The following is a 21,532-nucleotide window of genomic DNA, read 5'->3' as shown; positions in this document are numbered from 1 at the left end:
TTTTCTTGTTAAAAAAAATTATTTTTGGTGGGAGCAAAGCTGGGAATGTGAAGTGAGGGGGACAGAGGATCTGAAGCAGGATCTGTGCTGACAGGCTGACAGCAGCGAGCCCAATGTGGGGCTCAAACTCGCAAAGCACAAGATCATAGCATGAGCCAAAGTCAGATGCTTAGCCAACTGAGCCACCAAGGTGCCCCTCAGATTTTTTATTATGATTAATTTTCAATTTCATACATTGTGGTCAGAAAACATGCATGATATGTTTTCAATCTTTTTGAATTTATACAGACTTGTTTTGTTCTTTAGCATATGAGCAATCTCAGAGAATACTCCATCTGAATTGGTAAACAATGTGTATTCCACTGTTTTGTGGTGGAATGTCCTGAATATATCTGTTATGTCCATCTGGTATATGTGTCTTTCAAAGTCACTATTCCTTTGTTGATTTTCTGTTTGGATAATCTATCCATTGATGTAGGTGGTATGTTGAAGTGCCCTACTATATTATTCTATTACTATCAAATTCTTCCTTTTTGTCTGATGATAGTTATTTGTATTTAACTATTCCTACTTGGGCACATAGATGTTTACAATTGCTAAAACCTATTGTTGGATTGTTCTTTCTATCATTATGTACTGTCTTTATTTGACTTTTAAAGTCTTTGTTTTTAAAGTCTGTTTTGTTTGATATAAATATTGCTACCCTAATTTTCTTTTCATTCCATTTCATGGTAAATGTTTTTCCATCTCTTCACTCTCAGTCCCCATGAGGTTACAATTAACCTCTTGTAGACAGCATACAGATGGCTTTTGTTCTTCGATTCATTTGGTCACCCAATGTCTTTTGATTAAAGCATGTAGTCCTTTTGTATGGAGCCACAAAAGACCCTGAATAACCAAGCAGTCTTGAGACATAAGAATAAAACCAGAGGTATCATAATCCCAAATTTCAAGATACTACAAATCTATAGTAATCAAAACAGTAAAGGGGTGCTTGGGTGGCTCAGTCAGTTGAGTGTCTGATTTCAGCTTGGGTCATGATCTCATGGCTTGTGGGTTCAAGCCTCACAAGCCTCACGTAGGGCTCTGTGCTGACAGCTCGGAGCCTGGAGCCTGATTTGGATTCTGTGTCTCCTTCTCTCTCTGTACCTCTCCCATTTGCACTCTGTCTCTCTCTCTCTCTCTCTCTCTCTCTCTCTCTCTCTGTCTCAAAAGTAAATAAACATTTAAAAAATTTTTAAAAAACCAGTATGGTAGTGGCAGAAAAACAGACACTTAAATCAATAGAACAGAAAAGACAATGAAGAAATAAATCCATGATTGCATGGTCAACTAATCTTTGACAAAAAGCCAAGAATATGCAATTGGCACAAAGACAGTCTTTTCAACAAATTTTGGAAAAACTGGAGAGCAACATGCAAAAGAATGAAAATGGGCCAGTTTCTTACATTAACACACACAAAAAAACTCAAAATGGATTAAAGACCTAAATAAGAGACCTGAAACCATACAAATCCTAGAGGAAACACTGGCAATAATTTCATTAACCTAAGTCACAGAAATATCTTTCTAAATATATTTTCTCAGGGAAGGGGGACAAAAGCAAAAATAAACTATGGGCAGGGGCAGGAGAAAGGGAGCCTGGCTGGCTCAGTTGGAAGAGCATGAGATTCTTGATCTTGGGGTTATAAGTTTCAGAGCCATGTTGGGTATAGAAACTACTTAAATAAATAAAACTTTAATAAAAAAAAGACACTATTGGGAGTACATCAGAATAAAAAAATCTTTTTTCACAGTAACAGGCACCATTAGCACAAAGACAAGTCAGTTTCCAGAATGGGAGAAGATAGTTGCAAACAATGTATCTGATAAGGGTTAATATCTAAAATATATTTTAACAAGTAATACAACTCAACACCAAAAATAAACAAATAACCGGAAGGCTCCGAGGGGTGACGATGCTTTCTGTGACTCCAGAAAACCAACTTTCTGTTTTTTAACGTTTATTTATTATTGAGACAGAAACAGAGTGTGAGTTGGGAGGGACAGAGAGAGAGGGAGACACAGAATCGAAAACAGGCTCCAGGCTCTGAGCTGTCAGCACAGAATCCGATGTGGGGCTCGAACCCACGAACTGTGAGATCATGACCTGAGCCCAAGTCAGACGCTCAACTGACTAAACCAACCAGGCACCCCTACAATCTTTCATTTATATTATCAATAAGATATGAAGATCTAATGTATAAGATGAGGACCATAAATTAATAACACTATCACATAATTGGAATTTACTGAGTAGAACGCAAATGTTCTCGCGCGCGCGCGCGCACACACACACACACACACACACACACACACAGAACAGGTAAATATGTGAGGTAGTGGATGAGTTAACTTGATGGAAAGGATGGAGAAGTATGTGAAAGAGATGTTTGTAAGAGTGTTACTTCTTAGGGGCGCCTGGGTGGCTCAGTCGTTAAACATCCGACTTCAGTTCAGGTCACGTTCTCACAGTTGGGGTGTTTGAGCCCCACCTAAGGCTCTCTGCTAACAGCTCAGAGCCTGGAGCTTGCTTCAGAGTCTGTGTCTCCCTCTCTCTCTGCCTCGCCACCACCCTCTTCACCCACCCCCTGCTGACGTTTGGTCTCTCTCTCTCTCTGTCAAAAATAAATACACATTTAAAAAAAAATTTTTTTTAAAGAGTGCTACTTTGATAAACCAAGAAAAACAGTGTGCATGCAGACGAGTGGGTAGTAGTTCCTGCCTAGATCAGTATACTCAAACTGTAAAGAAAAAAAGAGAAATTCTATAGTGGACAATTCACAGATTTTAACATAAATATAGCACATCAAAATTCACAAATTTATTTCTTTGACTGTAATTCAAAAAGATTTTTTTTTTATTTCGGCAAGTCGGTTCTTAATGACTGAATTTTAATTCCAGCTAGCTAAAATACAGTGTTATATTAGTTTCAGGGGTGCAATACAGTGATTCAACAGTTCCACATAACAAGACAATTCTTTATTTTTTTAATTTTTTTTTAACATTTATTTATTTTTGAGACAGAGACAGAGCATGAACGAGGGAGGGTCAGAGAGAGGGAGACACAGACTCTGAAACAGGCTCCAGGCTCTGAGCTGTCAGCACAGAGCCCGACGCGGGGCTCGAACTCATGGACCGCGAGATCATGACCTGAGCCAAAGTCGGCCGCTTAACCGACTGAGCCACCCAGGCACCCCAACAAGACAATTCTTTAACGTAAACTTCAGATTTATACAAACTATAAGATTTTCCAGTATTTAGGAGGTAAGCCAATGGTCAGAAGCTAATGTCTAACAATGTGGTTAATATAATGCAACATAGTTTGTTTCTGTCTTTGGTAACTGGATAGAGAAAATAATGTTATCATACATAGAGATTTAACTGAGTTATATTTGAACAGATACATAAGTTGTGTAACTGCTCCTATATTTACATTTTTAAAATCAAGTTTTCTTTCAAAGAATTTCATAACACCTATTTCTGAGTCTACATCAAATACTAATCATCAGGGAACCTGAATGGTTCAGTTGGTTAAGCATCCAGCTCTTGGTTTCTGCTCAGGACATGATCTCACGGTTTTTCTCAGTGAATAGCCCACTTGGGATTCTCAGTCTCCCTATCTCTCTGCCACTCCCCAACTTTCTCTATCTCCATCTTTCTCAAAATAAATGAATAAACTTTTAAAATATTTCCATCATCATCATCATCATCATCATCATCATCATCATCATCAATAATCCAGTGCTATAAACTTAGATGTTAAAATATTAAGTGAAAAAAATCCAAGAGAAGCAAATATATAAATTCATTTATGTGGAATATAAAAAAAAGAAGAAGAAACAACAGGAAACAAAGAAACAGTTTAATAAATATAGAATATAAATGTGGTTTTCAGAGGGTTGAAGGTACAAGCAAAAATATGTGAAGGGGAGAACAAAGTCCAATTAAAAAGTAAATAAGTCACAGAGACAAAAAGTACAGCACAGGGAATAGTCTAGCCTATGTATATTGTATAGGGAATAGTGTACATATATAGTATATAATAGTTAAAATATTGTAATAACTTTGTAAGGTGATACATGGTGTCTACATATATTCCAGTTAACATTTTATTAGGTGTATATAACAGTCAAATAACTATTTTGTACACCTGAAAGTAATACAATATATGAAACTATGCCTCAGTTAATAATGAATTAAAAAACTTTTAAATATAAAACAATTAAAAATTTTTAAATGCTACCAAACAACTGCTCAAAGAAGAAATCAAATTAAAAAATTTTGAAATATCCTAGAGAAATAAAAGTGGAAATACAACATGAGTTCTAATAGAGAAGTTCAAAGTACTAAATGCCTACATTAACAAAAAAGATCTCAAATAAATAACAACTTTACATTTCAAACACTAGAAAAAGAAGAAATGAATCTCAAAATTAGTAGAATTACAATAGAGATCAAAACAAAAATTTTAGAGACTTAAAATAAAATTCAAAAAAATCACTAAAACTAGGAACTGATTTCTTTGAAAGATAAATTGATAAATCAGTATGTAGACTCATCAATAAAGAGAGAAAGAACTAAAACAATATTAAAAAGGAAAAAAGGGGATACCTGGGTGACTGTCAGGTCAGCATCCAACTTGATTTTAGCTCTGTTCTTGACCCCAGGGTCATGGGATCAAGCCCCACATTGGACTCTATGTTGAGTGTAGAGACTGCTTGAGATTCTTTCTTTCTCTCCTTCTGCCTCTCTCCACCTTCTCTAAAATTAAAAAAAAATCATTTTTTTTCATTGGGAAGGAAAAAGGTATGTTACTTACCATTGATACCACAGGAATACAAAGGATCATAAGAGATAACTACAAACAATTACAGACCAACAAATTGGACAACCTAGAAAAAAAGGATAAAATCCGTAGAAACATGCAATCTACTAAGACTAAATCGTAAAGAAATACAAAATTAGAACATGGTGATTACCAGAAAGGATATTGAATCAGTAATCAAAAACCTCCCAAAAAACAAAAGTCTAGGAACAGATATCTTCAGTACCAGATTTTTCCAAGCCATTAAAGAATACCAAAACCAGACAAATATCCAAAATATATATGAAAATACAGGCATACCTCATTTTACTGTACTTCACTTTATTGTACTTCACAGATACTGCATTTTTTTGTAAGTTGAAAGTTTGTGTCAAGCTACATTCAGCAAATCTAATGCTGATATTTTTCTAACACCATTTGCTCTTCCTCACCAACATCTTTGTTTCCAGAGTTGTCAGTATTAGCCACTCTGACCAGTGTGAGGTCGTATCTCAGTGTGGTTTTGATTTGTATTTCCCTGAAGATGAGTGAAGTTGAACATTTTTTCATGTGTCTGTTGGCCGTCTCGAGGTCTTCAGAGAAGTGTCTATTCATGTTTTCTGCCCATTTCTTCCCTGGATTATTTGTTTCAGCTGTTGAGTTTGTTAAATTCGTTATAGATTTTGGATACTAACCCTTTATCAGATATGTCATTTGCAAATATCTTTTCCCATTCTGTAGGTTACCTTTTAATTTTGTTGATTGTTTCCTTTAAAGTGCAGATGCTTTTTATCTTCATGAGGTCCCAATAATTCATCTGTGCTTTTATTTCCCTTGTGCTTTGGAGACATGTTGAGTAAGAAATTGCTGCGGCTGAGGTGAAAGAGGTGGCTGCCTGTGTTCTCCTTTAGGATTTTGATAGTTTCCTTCTCATATTAAGGTCTTTCATCCATTTCAAATTTCTTTTGCTGTATGGTGTAAGAAAGTGGTCCAGTTTCATTCTTCTGCATATTGCAGTTTTCCTAATACCATTTATTAAGGTGACTTTTTTCCATTGTATATCATTTTCTGCTTTGTCAAAGAATAGTTGACCATATCATTGTGGGTCCATTCTGGGCTTTCTATGCTGTTCCATTGATCTATATGTCTGTGTTTGTGCCAGTACTATATTGTCTTAATGACTACAGCTTTGTAATATAGTTTGAAGTTCAGAATCACAATGTCTCTAGTTTGCTTTTATTTTTCAGGATTGCTGTGGCTCTTTGGGATCTAATGTGGTCCACATAAATTTTAGGATTGTTTGTTCTACCTCTGTGAAAAATCACGGTGGAATTTTGATAGAGATTACATTAACTGTGTAGATTGCTTTGGATAGTATAGACACTTTAACAATGTTTGTTCTTCCATCCATGAAAATGGAATGTTTTCCTATTTCTTTGTATCATTGCCAATTTCTTTCATAATTTTTTTTAGTTTTCAGAGAACAGATTTTTTACCTCCTTGGTTAGGTTTATTCCTAGGCATCTTAATGTTTTTGGTGAAACTAAATGGGATTGATTCCTTGATCTCTATTTCTTCTGCTTCATTATTGGCATATAGAAATGAGCTCAATTTCTGTACATTGATTTTATATGCTGCAACTTCACTGAATTCATTAATTTTAGCAATTTTTTGTGCAATCTTTCATGTTTTCTACCTAGAGTATCATGTCATCTGCAAAGATTGAATGTTTGACTTCTTCCTTGCTTATATGGATGCCTTTTATGTCATTTTATTGACTTACTGCTGAGACTAAGACTTCTGGTTCTATCTATGTTAAATTCTAATAATGACAGTGGACATTTATTTCTTGTTCCTGACCATACAGGAAAAGTTCTCAATTTTTCCCATTGAAGATATTAGCTCTGTGCCTTTTGTGTGTGTCTTTTGTAAATGTCTGGTAGAACTACTCTGGGAATCCATCTGACCCTGGACTTTCTTTGTTGAGAGATTTTTGATTACTGATTCAATTTCTTGCTGGTTATGGGTCTGTTCAAATTTTCTATTTCTTCTTGTTTCAGTTTTGATAGTTTGTACATTTCTGAGAATTTGTCCAAATTTCTTCCAGATTTCCCAGTTTGTTGGCATATAATTCTTCATAGTATTCTTTTACAACGGTTTGTATTTCTTTGTATTGGTTGTGATCACCTCCTTCATCATGATTTTATCTATTTTGTTCCTCTGTCTTTTCTTTTTGGGAAGTCTGGCTAGGGGTTCATCAATTTAGTGAATTCTCTCAAAGAACCGGTTTTTCCTTAGAGGAGAAAGCAGGAAAAGACCTCTCTGACCTCAGCCGTAGCAATCTCTTACTCGGCACATCCCCAAAGGCAAGGGAATTAAAAGCAAAAGTGAATTACTGGGACCTTATGAAGATTAAAAGCTTCTGCACAGCAAAGGAAACAACCAACAAAACTAAAAGGCAACCAACGGAATGGGAAAAGATATTTGCAAATGACACATCGGACAAAGGGCTAGTATCCAAAATTTATAAAGAGCTCATCAAACTCCACACCCGAAAAACAAATAACCCAGTGAAGAAATGGGCAGAAAACATGAATAGACACTTCTCTAAAGAAGACATCCGGATGGCCAACAGGCACATGAAAAAATGTTCAACGTCGCTCCTTATCAGGGAAATACAAATCAAAACCACACTCAGATACCACCTCACGCCAGTCAGAGTGGCCAAAATGAAGAAATCAGGAGACTATAGATGCTGGAGAGGATGTGGAGAGACGGGAACCCTCTTGCACTGTTGGTGGGAATGCAAATTGGTGCAGCCGCTCTGGAAAGCAGTGTGGAGGTTCCTCAGAAAATTAAAAATAGACCTACCCTATGACCCAGCAATAGCACTGCTAGGAATTTATCCAAGGGATACAGGAGGACTGATGCATAGGGGCACTTGTACCCCAATGTTTATAGCAGCACTCTCAACAATAGCCAAATTATGGAAAGAGCCTAAATGTCCATCAACTGATGAATGGATAAAGAAATTGTGGTTTATATACACAATGGAATACTACGTGGCAATGAGAAAAAATGAAATATGGCCCTTTGTAGCAGCGTGGATGGAACTGGAGAGTGTGATGCTAAGTGAAATAAGCCATACAGAGAAAGACAGATACCATATGGTTTCACTCTTATGTGGATCCTGAGAAACGTAACAGAAACACATGGGGGAGGGGAAGGGAAAAAAAAAAAAGAGGTTAGAGTGGGAGAGAGCCAAAGCATAAGAGACTGTTAAAAACTGAGAACAAACTGAGGGTTGATGGGGGGTGGGAGGGAGGGCAGGGTGGGTGATGGGTATTGAGGAGGGCACCTTTTGGGATGAGCACTGGGTGTTGTATGGAAACCAATTTGACAGTAAATTTCATATATTAAAAAACAAAAAGATGTATAATAAACTCTATTTGTTACCAAGAAAACCAAAAAAACAAAGAACCAGTTTTTAGTTTCATTGATTGTACTACTGGATTCTTTTTTGTTTCTATATCATTTATTTCTGGTCTAATCTTTATTATTTTCCTTCTTCTGAGGGCTTTACACTTTATTTGCCACTGCCTGTTCTGGCTCCTTTAGGTGTAGAGTTAGGTAATTTATTTGTGACTTTTCTTGCTTTTTGAGATAGATCTGTATTGCAAAATACTTTGCTCTTAGGAATACCTTTACTGAATTCCAAAGGTCCTGGACTGCCATGTTTTCATTGTCATTTATTTCTATGTATTATTTTTTATTTCTTCTTTAGTTCCTGGTTAACCCATTCATTCTTTAGTTCTATATGTTCTTTAACTTCCATGTGTTTGTGGTATTTCCCAATTTTTTCCTGTGGTTGATTTCAAGTTTCACAGTGTTGTGGTATGAAAATATGCACGGTATGATCTCAATCTTTTTGTACTTATGAGGGCTGGTTTGTGACCCAGTATGTAATCTATTCTGGAGAATATTCCATATGCACTCAAAAAGAATGTGCATTCTGCTGCTTTAGGGTGATATGTTCTGAATATATCTGTTAAGTCTATCTGGTCTAGTGTGTCACTCAAAGCCATTGTTTTCTTATTCATTTTCTGGTTAGATAATCTGTCCATCCACCGTAAATTGGTTTTAAAGTCCCCTACTGTTATTATATTATTAACAATGAATTTCTTTATGTTTTTTATTACTTTACTTATATATTTGGGTGCTTCAGGTTGAGGGCGCACGTATTTACCATTGTTAGATCTTCTTGGTGGATAGACCCTTAATTATGATATGATTCCCTTCATCTCAGAAGTCTTTGTTTTAAGATCTAGGCTGTCTGATATAAGGATAGCTACTCCAGGTTTCTCTGACTTTCATTAGCATAATAGATTGTTCTCCATCCAATCATTCTCAATCTGCAGCTGTTCTTGGGTCTAAAATGAGTCTCTTGTAGGCAGCATATGGATGAATCTTGTTTTTTTAATCCATTCTGATATCCTATGTTTTTTGATTGGGGCATTTAGTCCCTTTATATTCAAGATGATTACTGAAAGATGTGAATTGAAAAGATATGAAATGTCACTAATTGTGTTACCTGTAAAGTTGGTTTCTGGTAATGTTCTCTGTTCCTTTCTAGTCTTTGTTGCTTTTGGTTTTTGTTTGTTTGTTTGTTTGTTTGTTTGTTTGTTTGGGTTTGTTTTTTTTTTTGTCCCCACTCAAAGAATACCCTTTAATATTTCTTGCTTGGCTGGGTTAGTGGTCATAAACTCCTTTAATTTCTTTATCTTGGAAACTCTTTATCTCTCCTTCTATTCCGAATGACAGTCTTGATGGATAAAGGATTCTTGACTACACATTTTTTCCATTCTACACATTGGATATTTTGTGCCAATCCCTCTGACCTGCCAAGTTTCTGTGGATAGATCTGCTGCAAACCTTATCTGTCTTCCCTTGTAAGTTAAGGACTTTTTGTCCTTTGCTGCTTCAGGATTCTTCCCTTGTTGTGTGTTTTGTGAATTTGACTATGATATGTCTTGGCAATGGCCAGCTTTTGTTGAATTTAATGGGAATTCTCTGTACTTTTTGGATTTTCATATATGTTTCCTTCTCCATATTAGAGACGTTTTGGGCTATAATTTGCTCAAATAAACCTTCTCCTCCCTTTTCTTTCTTTTCTTCTTCCGGAACACCTATGCTACAAATGTTATTAAGCTGAATTTCCTAAGCCTACATTTGTGATCTAAAACCTTTGTTTCCCTCTTTTTTACAGCTTCATTATTTTTCCATAATTTTATCTTTTTTATCACTGAATTGTCCCTCTGCTTTATCTGTCCTTGTTGTCACTGGACTTATTCATTTTTTCACCTCAGTAATAGCGTTTCTTATTTTGGCCTGACTCGCTTATGGTTCTTTTATCTCTGCAGTCTAATGTCTTCTATGCTTTTCTCAAGTCCAGCTGATATCTTTGTGGTTATTGTTTTAAATTTGCATTCAGACATCTTTCTTATCTGTATTAATTAAATCCCTGGCCATGACTTCTTATTTTGGGGTGAATTCCTCCATTTGTCATTTTGTCTAGTTAACGGTTTTGTTGTGTGTGTGACTATTAGCAAAACTTTTGTATTCCTGCTCCTGAGAGTTATGGCTATATTAAGAAGATGTCCAAAAAGAAAAAAGAAAAAAAGGAAGATAGATCCTATCTCCCTAGAGCTGAGGCTTTGCAGCACTCTATGATCACATGTGCACTTGGTGCACATGAGGGGTTTGTGCACCAACCCCTGGAGGATTTGGAGACTGTTACCCTGATTCTTAGACAGACTTGCCCTGGTGGAGATGCACCTGAAGGTAAAGGGGGTTGTAGCTTAATGTAAGCAGCTCCAGCCTCCACTGGGTGGTTTTGACTTGCTTACAGGCAGGGGTATTGGGGAATGGTCCCCCTCCCATCCCTGGAGCAGGCAGTTCACACCCACTACTCTTCAAGAAGCCATCACAGAAGAGCAAACAATCACCTATCCCCACCTTCCAACAGATCCCTACCTTCACTCTGCCTATGTCCAAGCTGTCCACCAGCTAGGCAGCGCAATACTTCTGTGTTTTATCTCAGCTTTGTGGCTAGCTTTCAAACTCCCAAATGTTAGAGAGATCCACATGGTGTGGAGCTTCGATCCCCTGGGGGAAGGTCTCACAGTGCTATTGCCATTTTCCAGTTTGTGCCAGAAAATGGTCACATGACCACTTGCAGCATGAAGCCATTACCAAGGTTTGCTGCTATCAGCCAGTGTCTTTGTTGTTATGCTAGGGAATGGGGCAACAGTTTTGTGTGTGTGTGCCTGGAGTGCCACCACTCCCAAATGCCCTCCAAGCAAAGGAACTGTTTCTCTCCTTGAAACCCACAGGATCCTCAGACCATGTTGCATGTTCCTGGGACTCAATCTTCCTTCCACACCAGAACACCACCAAGCCCACTAGGTATGACCCTATTGCACTGACTTCTGAAACTACAGACTTTGTTCTCTACTTGTCTCCTTTTCCCAGTTACTGGTTTTGGGGAAGTTTTTCTCATGTAATCCTCTGAGCACAGTTTCACAGTTTCTCTGTTTCTTTCTCCCCTTCTTTCTTTCTCCCTTTCTTTCTTTCTCCCTTTCTTTCTTTCTCCCTTTCTTTCTTTTTCCCTTTCTTTCTTCCTTTCTTTCTCTCTTCCTTTTTCTTTCTCTTTTTCTTTCTCTCTCTTTCTTTCTTTCTTTCTTTCTTTCTTTCTTTCTTTCTTTCTCTCTCTCTCTCTCTCTCTCTCTCTCTCTCTCTCTCTCTTTCTTTCTTTCTTTCTTTCTTTCTTTCTTTCTTTCTTCTTTCTTCCTCCCTCCCTCCCTTCCTTCCTTCCTTCCTTCCTTCCTTCCTTCCTTCCTTCCTTCCTTCCTTCCTTCCTCTCTCTCACACCTCTCTCTATTGTCAGGGTTTCTGCCCTCCACAGCACAGTTCTTTTCTCCCCCAAATCAACTCACTGCAGCTCCTACATTCTGCTCCATAAGGTAGCCATTTTCTACCTCTAGTTGTGCAGGTTTGCTCTCTAAGTCTTCATATTAATTTCTTATGTGTTCGAAATGATTTGATATTTCTCTAGCTGTGTTCAAGGGATGAGGCAAGCAAAGGTTCCCCCTACTACACTGCCCTCTTAACTCCTCCTCTCATAAGGAATTTTAAATTGAATTTTAACAGCCTCTTGAGGAAAAGAAGTCAAGCCAAATACTTGCCATCAGACTTTGCCTGTAATATAGATTTGAGTGAATTTCTCTTTTTTCAAGGCCTTCAAAGTATCTTGAGGTTCCCAAACCTGCCAGAAAGTGACATTCTTTACCCACCGAATAATACTGCTGGAAACTCTGTAAGCAAGGTAGCCGGCCAATTTTTCCAAGGAATTTTATTGTCTCTATATAATCAAATTTAGTTCCCTAAAGAGGCCTGGTCATATTCTGAGTCTATGCATATCTCTCTGAAGTATGACATTCCTGTCAAAGCCTTGGTAATATAACCAAGTTTCCAATAGTGTCTTGTCAGAAGGACACTGGATTCCTATTGAATTTATGGAAATAAATACATTGCCATGGAAATATAAGAATACTCACTGAGAATTTCTGAATTATGGAGGGATAAGGTAGAAAAAAAATAAATGTTTCATATTTGTTTATAAAGAAATATTTTAACAAATTTCTGTGGCACAGCTTTAAATCTGGAGAAGGAAACATTAAAGAATCATCAATGTTTCAAACCAAGAGTCTGTTTAAATTCATTTTTCTCACTGGTTACAGAAATCCTTACTCATTTTAGTTTTATCATAAACATAGTAGAAACTTGTATTTCTAAGCTAAGAAGAAATTCTGTTACACACAAGGCTTCCAAAATCAGACTTTCAGATGAGAGCAGTATACCAGGTTAATTCAAAACTTAAGAATTGTACTCAATTTCTGAAGAAGTTATAATATTCAACCATGTAATATAACATAAGAAGGCTTATCATCACTTATTTGACAATGCTTCCTATGTAATTTGACATACCAAATAAACAAGCCTAAATAGTCAAAAAGACTTCATTTCAAAGTTGAATCTTGGGAAGTATGTTTGAAATATCAGAAGGATTTTCTTTTTATGTTTATTTATTTTTGCAAGAGAGACAGAGTGTGAGCAGAGGAGGGGTAGAGAGAGCAGGAGATACAGAATCTGAAGCAGTCTCCAGACTCCAAGCTGTCAGCAGAGCCCAATGTGGAGCTCAGACTCAGGAACCATGAGACCATGACCTGAACCAAAGTCAGATGTTTAACTGACTGAGCCACCCAGGCACCCCTGAAATATCAGAAGGTTTTAAAGCACATTATTAAATAAGATTACAAATTATTATAAAATTTAATACTCAATTGTGTACTTAGTTAAGGTAGCTAAGCAAATTCAGAGGGTTATGTAGTTATTAACAAAACCCTTTAATTATGAGAAGAGTCAACTTTAAATCATCAAAGACCTAATAAAGACAAAAAACAAAAACTTTGTTTTTCTAAACAGATTTAAAAAAAAAAAACCATTGATCACAATTTAAACCAATAATCTAAGAAAATTGCCATTTTGACCAAGAGAAAAGCCAAACTCCAAACTTACACTGGTTACCTCTGATATCAAAATGTATTTATGGCAGGGCACCTGACTGGCTGAGTTGCTTAAGCATCCAACTTTGGCTCAGGTCATGATCTCATGGCTTGTGAGTTCTAGCCCCATGTCAGACTCTGTGCTGACAGCTCAGAGCCTGGAGCCTGCTTCAGATTCTGTGTCTCCCCTCTCTGTGACCCACCCCAACTCGTGCTGTCTCTCTTTCTCTCTCAAAAATAAATAAATACTTAAATATTTTTTAATAAAAATTTATTTATTCCAACAAGATCAAGATTTTAAAAATACAGTCTGTCCTTTTTCCTTCCTCTTATCTACCATGTGATATATAATTATTGAGATAAGCATATCCAGGATGCCATACAGATCTGAGTTCTTGTCGGTTCTGTGATGTGGTTCTGTAATGTGCTGACTAGAATTTCCATCAGGAATGATGGACACTCAGCTGTAGGAATAGTGCCACTATCCTCAGCACTCAGAAGCCAGCAGGGATTGCCTTGACTGAAGATGGCTGCCTGTCAAAGACATGTCCTCTTCTCAGACGGTCACAGCCAATGACTGTTATAAAAAGCCCACCCTCTTTGCCCCAATTTAGGATGGTTCTGAACGATAATCCACCTTTAGAATTCCTTGGAGTATCAGTTAAGGCTCCTGTATGACTTTGTATCATTGCTCAACTTCTCTCTGATCTTGGTCTCCCTTTTTTCTTCCCCAGGTATTGATCACTGCCTAATAGACTTCTTTACATATTGATCTCTATCATATTAGTCAGTCTCAACCATATGCCAATTTCTTTTCCAAAGATTTCCTTCTCACAAACCTTCTATAATTGTTTTTTTACATTCAGATATTGTCCTGAGTTTTCCCTCTTTACAAAACCAGTCTGACTCTTACTATTTCCTTACTATTTCCAAAAGTTTTAATTATTTCCTTACTATTTCCAAAAGTTTTAATTAAAATTATTTCCATTTGTTATGGAAGTGTTGAATCATTACACTGTACACCTGAAACTAATATTACCCTGTATGTTAGCTACCTGGAATTTAAATTAAAACCTTTCAAAAATTACATTTATTTATATGTTCTTACACTACCCATTAGTTTCATGGGGTATTTAGACAAAGTTCTAAGTTTTTTTTTTCTTTTCTGAAAATTTTGCAATGGAAATAACATGAATTTAGACTTTCCATAAACACAGGTAAAATAAGCTTTACATTTAATGGTGACCATTCTTAAGAATACCCAATTCTTCTAAGTGTTTGCCTTTAAACTGACTAAAATAGAGTGCTTACCATTAGCTTCAGGAGATACAGAAAATATTTCACACTTATAATATGGACAGACACACACATAAATACACAAAAAAGAAGCAAACAAAATTTTACAGGCCCAATTTCTGAATATCTTCCTTTTTTAAAACCAATCTAATTATAAAGTAATATTATAACTTATGGATCTTTTAATTAGTCATTTTCCCCATATGTCTAATGAATATTGTGACCAAGAAGCAGTGTGGCAACAACAACAACAACAGCAACAAAGTGCAATTTTGGAGAATACTGCAAAGGGCTGCATATGGGATTCAAATTGTCATTTCCCATCTCCAAATCAGAACATAGCTAGTTTTCATCATCAAAAGCTGCAGTAACAAACAAAGCAAATAAGACCCAGTGTACCTCTGTGAGCATTGGTTCTTCCCCAAAAGTCAGTTTCACCAACTGAACTGAACAGCTTCCTACTCAGCCTTTCCTTAATCAAGCAAGGAAAAGAGGCTAAAAGAACCAAAACCCTCTATTCAGTCACCTCCACTGAAAAACTACTAGAATAGATAAATGAATTCAGTAAGGCCATAGAATACAAAATCAATACACAGAAACCCATTGCATTTCTACACACTAATAATGAAATATCAGAAAGAGAAATTAAGAAAACAATTTAATTTACAATTTCACCATAAAATAATAAAATACCTATAAATACGCTTAAAGAATACACTTAAAAGTGAATAATAATAAAAATTGGGGGAAGGTAAACAATTCTAAAATTATGATGAAGGAGCCTATGTTGTTATTATAATTTAAATCTCCCTCATATTTCTTTGAAACTCCAATTTACCTGGTTTCTTTGACCTATGGTAACTTACTAATTTTAATACTTTCTTGAGCCCCAATCCTTAACCAAACCATACGGCTTCAAAACTAAAAATTCCTAGCAAGCAAGAAAATGTTAGTAAAGTTATTTAATATTATCATAATAACAAGTGGTAAATTAATAGCCAATTTTGTTTATTTGTTTACTTATTTATTTATTCTGAGACAGAGAGACATACACAGGAAGACAGACAGAATCTTAAGTAGGTTTCAGGCTCAGCACTGAGCCTGACACAGGACTCAATCCTACAACACTGGGATTATGACCTGAGCCAAAATCAAGAGTTGGACACTTAACTGACTAAGAATTACCTGGACCAGAATGTCAATAGAACCAAGGTTTAGACTCCTTGCCCAATATTCTTTAGCCCCAGCTTTCCAATATACAGTTTCATGTTAAACACTTTCAGAGATAGCATAGATTGAAAGATTTAAAGGTTTTTCATATTCTTCATATGAGTCTGTCTGCATAAGAGTAAATTTGTAGTTAGGACCCCTGTCTGGCTCAGCAGTATAATCTCTGGGTTGTGAGTTCAAGCCTCACATTGGGTGTAGATATTACTTAAACAATTTTTTTAATTTAAATAAATAAATAAATAAATAAATAAATAAATAAATAAATAAATAACAAAATGATTTCCTTGATAGTCTAAAAAAAGAAAAGAAATTTCATTAAGCATATTGAATACCTTCATCAAAATATGAAAACATTCTTTAGTTTGATTTTATTAAATACCTCAATAAAAACTACACAAGCAATCAACTCAGTAATATACCATAATTATTATAATGACTAGTTATAACATGTAGGAGTAAGAATAATACCATGATTAGTGATAAAGAAGCACAGGACCTGAAAAGACTAACAGAGCAGAAGAAAGAAGCAAAAATTAAATCCAGGGAAAGTTCACAATGTCAAAGAGTACATCAAAAAACAACCATTTAACTAACTAGAATATAAGTTAAAAAAAAGAAAAGAAAAGAAACATCCACGAATAAGTTGGAAGTTCTACATGCAAAAACTCCAGAATATTTCTCCATAGATCCCAAATAGGAGAAAGATGGAGGTACAGTGTAGGGGTATTCCCTGCCTCTGTTTTTCTCCTGCTCTATAGATAACAGAAATTTTATTGGCAAAATTCTTTTATGGGTAACAAATTTTATTGCATAATACATGATAAATCTTTGAAGATAAAAATATTTGCAAAAAGATACCAAAACTGATTTATACCAAGGTAAAATAAGTAAAAATTATGTAACTTACATCTTGGTATTATCTTATTTTCAAAGAAAAATGTTTAAAAATGTAATCAGAATTCCCCAAAAGTAGAGGTATATTCATCAAAATTAAAACATTGTATGGTCAAAACATTTCTAAGAGTGAAAAGACAATCCAAGGAAAATATTTGTAAATCATATATCTGATAAGAGATAAATGTCTAGAATAAGAGAGACCTCCTAAACCTCAACAATGGCAACAAACAACAAAAAAACCCTCTTCAAAAATAGCAAAAGAACTTGAATAGATATTTCCTCCAAGAAGATATAAGAATAGCCAATAAACCCATGAAAAGATGCTTAATATAATTCATCATTTCAGAAATGCAAATCAAACAAAACTGATGTGGGTGTGCCTCAGTAGGTTAAGCAACCAACTCATGATTTTGGCTCAGATAATGATCCCAGGGTCACTAGATCAAGCCCCGCATTGGGCTACACACTAAGTTTGGACCCTACTTAAGATTCTCTCGCATGCGCCCTGCCAGGCTTCCACCTTGCACACAGGTTGTCTCTCTCGAATAAAAAAATAAAAATAATTTTTAAAAATAGAGATATTATTCATGACCATTAAAATAGCTATTACTAAAAAAGGGAAGGACACGTGGGTGACTTAGTTGGTTAGGTGACAGACTCTGAATTTCAGCTCAATCATGATCTCACAGTTCATGGTATGGAGCCCAACGTTGGGCTCTGCAAGGAGCATGGAGCCTTCTCCCTCTCTTTGCCTGTCTCCCATTCATGTATGCACTGTCTCTCTCCACTCTCTCTCTCAAAATAAATAAATAAACTTCTTAAATAAAAGGGGGGGAGAGGAGATAACAAATGTTGTCAAAGATACAGAGAAATTGCAAGCTCCTTCACTGCTGGTGGGAATACAAAATTGGTGTAGTCTCTATAAAAATAGATTGCTGGTTCCTCAAAAATTTATACAGAATATTACCAGATGATTCAGCAACTCTACTTTTACTTATATACCCCCAAAAAATTGAAAGTAGGATTCAGGCAGATATTTGTACATGAATATTTACAGCATTTTCAGGATAACCAAAAGATAGAAACAACTCAAGTATTGATCAATAGAAGAATAAATAAAGGTGATATATACATACGGTGAAATATTACTTTGCCATAAAAATGGACAGACTTATGATATGTGGATGAACCTTAAAAAATAATATGCTAAGTAATAATACAAAGACACAGGTATGCCTGTCTGTTAAGCATTCAACTTTCTTCGGCTCAGGTCAAGACCTCACAGTTACTGAGTGTGAACCCCATATTGGGCTCTGTGCTGATAGGTGAAAGCCTGGAGCCTCCTTGGGATTCTGTATCTTCCTCTCTCTGCCCTTCCCCTGCTTACATTCTGACTCTGTCTCTCAAAAATAAATAAACATTAAAAAAATAGTAGTACAAAGACACAAAGACAGATATTGTATGATTTCATTTATTTAAATCTACAATAGGCAAATTCATAAGAGATCTAGTACACCAGAACTTACCAGAGCTGGAAAGACAGGAAATGAGGAGTCAGAACTTGATAGATATAGAGTTTCTGCTAGGGATAATGAAAATGTTTTGGAAATAGACAGTGGTGATGGTTGTACAACATTGTAATGTGTTTAATGCCACTGAATTGGACACTTAGAAGTGGTTTAAAAAGATGTTAAAAAGAAAACCACAGGCCCAAAATGGCATCACTGAGGCCAAGTCACAAAACTGGGGCTTCCTATGTAATATAATTACAGTTTCACCTCTCCCAGAAATGTAGTCTTGACTAGTCAGCCAACAACTTTTTGCTTCCAATAAAGTAATCTATTACATGGGTCCTCTCCATCCTCCTAAGAAAAATGAGATAATCCTCCTAATAAGATACCCTGTCTAGGGCGCCTGGGTGGCGCAGTCGGTTAAGCGTCCGACTTCAGCCAGGTCACGATCTCGCGGTCCGTGAGTTCGAGCCCGCGTCGGGCTCTGGGCTGATGGCTCGGAGCCTGGAGCCTGTTTCCGATTCTGTGTCTCCCTCTCTCTCTGCCCCTCCCCCGTTCATGCTCTGTCTCTGTCTGTCCCAAAAATAAATAAAAAACATTAAAAAAAAAATTAAAAGTATGTGGTTTCAAAAATTATAAAAAAAAAAAAAAAAGATACCCTGTCTTTCCCCTAATGACAGCTGAGCTGCCTGGAACACTCCTTTCTTTTCTTGTGTTAATAACTTCCTTGCCCCCCCTCCCTTAGTATAAAATTGTTCCATTTGGTAGAAATTCTTAGCTCTCTAGTACTTGCTGGTCGGAATCCTGCCCAATTCACCAATTACTTAAGAAAGCCAATTAGATCTTCTTATTTACTGTTGAATTTTTGTTCCTTAACAGAGCAAATTTTGTTATGTATTTTATCATATACCCAAATTTACTTGATCACTTTCAATGAGTAAAGTGTACTGTATGTGAATTATATATTGGCAGAATTGTGTTTTTTTTTTCAAGTATCCATTAGCTACTTTCTGTGTATAATCGTTGAAGAATGTGAAAACATGATTGTTTAATTCATCACTTTATAGGGCAAAAAAACTTGTGGGGTAGCAAGGATAAAAGTAAAGACACCAATTAATAAATGGTACATTAAAAAAGCAAAGGAAGATAGTATAAGAGGGTGATATTCTTGGGCTCTGTGCTGACAACTCGGAGCCTGGACCCTGCTTCAGATTCTGTTTCTCCTCTCTCTCTGTCCCTCTTCTGCTCAAGCTCTCTCTCTCTCTCTCTCTCTCTCTCTCTCTCTTTCTCTCTCTCTCTCTGAAATAAATAAACACTAAAAAAAATGTTTTGAGTGTTGATATTATTGACACATTTTGAAATTAGAATTAATAGGATTTACTAACAGATTGAAAAGAATGTGAACAAGAGTTAGGATTAACTCTGAAGGTTTTAGACTATAAAATAATGGGAAGAATTTAGGGATAAAATAGAAAAAAACTAAACAAGTAGCAGGTGAAAGAAGGTAAGAAATCAAAACTTAGACTTAGTACATTAAGATGTCCAGTTAAATATTTACATCTAGATATGATAAGTATGCAGCTCAAGGGAGGTATCTGCCCTGAAAACATAAATATGAAAATCTTTAGGTTATGTTATGGTTTTATCAGATTATAGAAGGCAATGAAGCAGGTATCTCTGTTCATAAATTAAATTCTAAAATAGTAACAACACAAACGTGTATATACATACAGTTGACCCTTGAACAACGCACATTTGAACTGTACTGCTTCACTTATATGCATATTATTTTAAAATTTTAATATATTGGAAAATGTTTGGAGGGAGATTTGAGACATTTTGAGACAATTTGCATATGAATCATGTAGCATAGAAATATTTTAAAAATTAAGTAAAAGTTCAGTTTTGAACGCATAAAATACATGTAGATATTAGTCTAGCCATTTATTACCCTAAAATACAGATGACCCTTGGACAATATGGGGGATAAGTGCAATGACACCCCATACAGTTGAAAATCTGTGTATAACTTCTGACTCTCCCAAAATTTGTGTAGTAACAACTTGCTGTTAACCAGAGCATTCCTGATAGAATAAACAGTTGATTAACAAATATTTTGTATGTTAAATGTAGTATATACTGCATTCACACAATAAAGTAGTAAAAGTAAATGTTCAAAAATTATAAAGAAAATACATTTTTAATACTGTACTGTATTTATGGGAGAAAAAGAACCTGCTTATAACATACAGTTCAATCGATATTTTTCAAGGGCCTGCTCTATATACAAATCTATTATAAAAACTTTAAATATGGCATACCTTAGTGGCTCAGTCAATTAAGCATCAGTCTCTTGATTTCAGCTCAGGTCATGATCTTACTGTTAGTGGGATCAACACCTACACTGGGTTCTACACTGATTGAGCAGGACTTGTGGTTCTCTCTCTCCTTTTCTCTCTGCCCCTCCCCCACTTGCTCTCTCTGTCCCTTTCTGAAAAATAAATAAACTTTAAAAAATAAAATGAAATATAGGGGCGCCTGGGTGGCTCAGTCGGTTAAGCGTCCGACTTCAGCTTAGGTCATGATCTCACAGTCCATGAGTTCGAGACCTGCGTTGGGCTCTGGGCTGATGGCTCAGAGCCTGGAGTCTGCTTCCGATTCTGTGTCTCCCTCTCTCTCTGACCCTCCCCCATTCATACTCTGTCTCTCTCTGTCTCAAAAATAAATAAACGTTTAAAAAAATTTTAATAAAATAAAATATATAAAAAGTTACAACACAAAAGCTTACAGAGCATGCATATTACCATTTGCAGTTGATAGAAGTGTAAACAAAAGCAAAGACCCACTATTAAATCACACAGTACTAACTAAACTACTATAATACTTCTTTAACCACTTTCTGTGACTGTTGCAGTGAGTTAAAGTGTTGAGTATACCCTTCAAACTGTGTAATAATTATGTTCTCTTGAACAGTTCATTTCCTACCACAGTAGAAACTGATCTTTTATTCTTGTATATTTTCCATTGTGTTTATTGCAATACCTTGAATCTGAAAACACCATGGGACCATTCAAAGTGCATTAGTGATGCTGCAAGTGCTCCCAAGAAGCAGAGAAAAGTTATGATAC

This window comes from Neofelis nebulosa, chromosome Y, assembly GCF_028018385.1.
Source record: "Neofelis nebulosa isolate mNeoNeb1 chromosome Y, mNeoNeb1.pri, whole genome shotgun sequence".
In the NCBI taxonomy this organism is placed as follows: Eukaryota; Metazoa; Chordata; class Mammalia; order Carnivora; family Felidae; genus Neofelis; species Neofelis nebulosa.
Note: the sequence above shows the minus strand (reverse complement) of the source record.